The sequence below is a fragment of the Coffea arabica genome, chromosome 3e (genome assembly GCF_036785885.1).
Source record: "Coffea arabica cultivar ET-39 chromosome 3e, Coffea Arabica ET-39 HiFi, whole genome shotgun sequence".
Lineage (NCBI taxonomy): Eukaryota > Viridiplantae > Streptophyta > Magnoliopsida > Gentianales > Rubiaceae > Coffea > Coffea arabica.
The window spans coordinates 37,633,705-37,638,356 of record NC_092315.1 but is presented as its reverse complement, the minus strand read 5'-3'; the positions used below and the strand labels follow the sequence as shown (position 1 = coordinate 37,638,356).

General features: G+C 37.4%; 1 long non-coding RNA gene across 1 annotated transcript; it reads left to right on the top strand.

Annotated features, from left to right (window-relative positions):
- The first annotated feature begins 570 nt into the window (after positions 1-570).
- On the top strand, positions 571-3,209 carry LOC113736890 (uncharacterized). The gene is made up of 2 exons (XR_003459853.2): positions 571-696; positions 2,962-3,209. It is a non-coding gene; the product is annotated as an uncharacterized lncRNA (long non-coding RNA).
- The last annotated feature ends 1,443 nt before the right edge of the window (positions 3,210-4,652 follow it).

Sequence of the window (4,652 nt, the reverse complement as noted above, 5' to 3'; positions counted from 1 at the left end):
CTATGTGTATTTCTGGTACCTCACCGAGCTTCTAACTCACCCCGTTCCCATTAATTTGTTTTCCTTACAGGAATACTACTTTGGAAATCATGATTTTTGGAAGGAAGAGTTGAACTAGTTGTGAGAACTCAAACCAACCCATATGAATAGATAAAGATGTGGATTTTAGATGTTACACCATTCGTTAAAACTATTTTTTTTTCTTGATTAGCCTTACTTTGAAATTTAGTAGTCTGTGGATGACTTTGCTTTCTTTGTTTTTGGAAATGAATGTGAGTTGCACTTGTATAACCAAGTTTATTTTGATAAGTTAGTGGGGTAAATTATAGAGATATGGAAATTAAAGGGGCTAGGTATCAATAATTTCATAGTTGGGAGATTTTTTGATTAAGAAGTAATCCTAGCAAGACAAGTGTTGCACATCCCTTAAGTCTTGACCAAGACATTAGCTAGTGTATATCTTATAACTTGGTCTCTTGAAGAGTTGAAGAGAAAGGGAGAGGGCCGTGGATAAGGAGAGAAAAAAGAGAGGGAAAGCTTCATTGTTTTCATCATGAGTTGTAGCAAAGAACTTGGAGGAATCAAGAGGGGAAAGCCATAGCACTTCAATCTTTCACTAAAACTTGAACAAGGAGGTGGTTTGCTCCAAGAAGAACCAAGTTTTTCTTGCTTCTAAGTTCCACCTTTGGTCAAGAGGTAAAACTAGAAACTCAAGCTTTCTTTTATGAACTTTAAGGGCCTTTGATTATTGATATGATTAGAAGACTAAAGACATGATTTTTATGAAGTTCTATGGACTTGAAGTTGGGTTACCTTGGCTGAAATTGAGGGTTTCATTTGTTCATGTAACTAGTTGTTTGATTCATAAGTAATACTTGTTAATTGATGGACCTCTTGTACAAGGGAAGAAGTATGGTTAAATTTTAGATGATTCATGACTAATTTTTCTATTTTGGTTGATGATTGATTGCTGAAATTTAGGGCTTCATTGATACGAGTGATTGAATGGTTAGTTTGCAAGTTCAAATTGGAGCAGGTACCTTGGAACAGTTTCGGGAGAATATTCATAACTTGGTGTAGGAAGGTCAGAATTGAGTTCCGTTTGTTGCGTTGGAAACTATATTCATGGGGATAGAAACCGTGAAAATTTCAGACCTTGGTTCTATTTGTGTGAATTATGGTAAATTTCCAAAGTTTGCTGATTTTCGAGACTGTTCTACTTTAATTTTATAGCTGCTGGACTGTATAGCTAAAATTTGACTTGGTTGTGATCCGAAGCTCTTAAAGTGACCTTACAAACATATCTAGATCTTTGAATGTAGTTTTTTGTGTCAAAATTTCGTGAAGTTTGGACCAATGTAACCCCTGTTTCAAATTTTGTCAAGAATGTTGCCGGTGTGAAGGGTTTGGGTAAGTTTCTTTAACAGTTTAATTCTGCCCTGTTTTGTGACTAAAACTGAGCTGCGAATTGCTCCATGTTGTAGATCGAAACAGCTTTTATCCAAAATATAAAAGTGGTAGAAAATTGAGTTATCTTTCTACCTGAAAAATTTCAGATCAATCGGGACATTGTAGCCTGAGTTACGGCCAGAATCCTAGTGTCCGCGCAAAGCCTTATTTCTGGTCATGATTTTGCGGAAGCCTCAGACCATGACTGTTCGACCCTGAAAACGTGAGAACTGGGTGTTGATGTCTTCATAAGAAATGTAGGTCTATGTCTGAGATTCGAAACAGCATAAAATTCGCCTGAATCCGAGATGTGTAGCCACAGTAGTGCTCAAAACACCGTAGGGTGTCCAAACTGCCATTGTTTTTACGTCTTGACTACCTTTCTTTTCCTCCCGTTTCCCTGGTCCAACTTTGCATGTACCTTATAAGTATCATAACCCTGGTTTCTTATGACCTAACTAAGTGTTCAAAACATGATTACTAGTTGCACCTATTGACTTTCAAATAGTGACCAAAAAAAAAACAAAAACTAGAAAACTAGTTACGCTATCTTCTTTTTTTTTCCTAAAAGATCTTTTGTTTTGATCCAAAGTGGCTTGTATGTTCTTAGAATGTGTTTAGGAATCTCACATATTTTTGGGACTTTGAATCAAGTGCTCTTGCATATGACTTTTTAATTTTATTGACTAAACCCTTAAATGTGGACGTTTTCTTCCTTAGTGTTTAAGTTGAGCTTGATGGCTATGGCTATCTTCTTATACGAGTATTGTGATTTGAATTTGATAAATTCTTGGTATAATATCTATGTACTTTAACCACAGAGTTCACGGGCGAGCCGAGGGACGATTCGGTGATTAGCTCCGATTACCTTCGCTAGTGGTGAGTGTTCCTTGCATGCGTGTATGCTATGTGACTTTCTTGTATAATACTGGATAACTGTCATACCATTATTAGGTGGGTGTGTACTTTATCGCACTCGACCTACTCAAAACTAAATTATGTGTTTTCACTGATACTGACCTACTGTACTGACTGCTACTGACCTACTGCACTGACTGATACTGACCTACTGCACTGTCCTTCTAGTCCGAGACACTCGAGCAGGTCCTCCAAATGAGCACCTATCTCCTGGACACTCGAGACACTGTTTAGTTGAGAGGCTCGAGCAGTGTTCTTCTCGAGAACACCATCTCCTAGTTGAAAGTGCCACTGCGCATGTGATTAAATTATGTGTTACAACGTCTGTGTGTTCATTTCATCCAATGATCTCTTATTAATTTTAAGTGTTTGGAACTGGCGGTCATGACGGACTGGAGTAGCTTCAAGAGTATCCTTTGACATAAATTGACTTATTTTGTCCTTGTTCAACTGATTATATTATGCAACTGGTTCTCATTGTAACTGAAATTGTTTAACTGTTGCTTACTTCTTTCTCTAAATTGTGATATTTGCGTGACTGTTAGGGGCCTCACTGAGCTTTAGCTCACTCCTTTAGTTTGTTTTCCTTAACAGGGGGCGGAGGACCCTGAGGAGCAAGTTGCAGGTCCTGAACTTTCGATACTTTTGTGTAAATGGCTTTAGAGAGCATTTTGTAGCTTTAGTTTTTGTTACACTCAAGGTCGGGTAGTTAACATGAACGTAAATTTTGACGGTATATACTAAGGTGATTGTAAATTAGAATTTTGTCCTTTGGAATTGTAAGTGGGGAGTTTGGTTGTAATGCAAGTACTTTGTTTATGTAAGTTTATCTTTTGACTTAACCTTTAAGTTTGGAATGTTATTTGGTTTATTAATATCCTTTTGGAGTTTGAGATGTAATTTATCTGAGGACTGTAGTGAGTCCCGGCGAGAGTTGGGCAGGCGGTCCGCCAAACCCTCTGGTTCGCCTTAGGGGGAGGTGGGGCTATTACACTAGTAGATGTGTATCATTTTGTCAAGCTCCTCTGTAATTATAAACTTTAAATGTATTTTGTATAAGTATGAACTTTTGTCATACTTTCGTCTTGTACTTCATGGAATTGTGAAAACATCAATGTATATATGTTGGTAAGTGTATACTATATATATCTCTTGAGCAATATATGTCTTGCATGTCTTTATGGTTATTTAAACCTTATTTGAACTTGTGGGCAAGACCGGGCGAGTGCGGAATTTAAATGAAGAAAGAAAAATTTCTGGCGGGAATTTCTGTGCAAGAATCCGGCAAATCCGGCCAAGAATTGGATCACTTTGGTGTTTAGCTATTGCCCCCATCCGGCCAGGAATCCGGCCGAAAATCCGGCCAGATCTCGGCCGGATTGTGACGTGGCAGCGGCACTTTTGTTTTGTTTTTTGATTTTTTGTTGGAACATTGTATGAAAGTTCTATTGCATCTTTTAGTTTAGTTATTTTAGTTTCCAAAAGTTCTTTTCTCGAAATCTTTTGAATGTTTGGTAGGGTTTACTTTCGTTTCGGATCCGTAGTCTCGGCGAGAGTTGGACAGGCGGAGGAGGAGGTAGGGCTGTCACACTTCCTATTATATATTGGTTTAAGAGGGATTGTATATCGTCAAAAAAAAAAAGAAAAAAAGGGAGAAAAAGAGTGTCAAATAAGAGTCTTATTCGAATGATTCTTGTACTGAATAGCTGGGAGTCTTTATCTAAAAATATCGACTTTCATGTAAAAGGTACGTGAATTTGGAGTAGTTGGGTAACTTGCATATGGAAGTGCTGAGTAACTGGGGATTTTCATCTAAAAGTGTCGATCTTCACATCAAAAGATACTTTCATTACTTAAGTATTTGTTGGTAGTTATATGAATTATTCCCTCTTTACACTTAAGTTTTGAGGACGATTATAGGAGAGTGTTAGCTATCTTTTGGCTGTATGAATTGTTTATTTGAGGAGTTAGATTTGGGTGAGAGATTGAATTGAACATGGTTAAATTCGAGCGTAGTTGTTTCTCCTTTACTGGATATTATGAGTATTTAGTGTAATTTGAATGATTGTATAATAGCTTATTATTGAATTATGGGATTTGAATTTGAAAAAGCATGTTATTTGGCTTAACACATGGGTCATTGGTGTGATGCCCCCACTTCTTTCAAAGGCGAACTCAAGGGTATCAGTGGAACGCCTACCCAGCTCTCGCCAGGACTCAGTACTAATTCAATTTACATTCAATACTAACCAATCGATACTAAAAATCAAAGAGGTAAAGGAAGG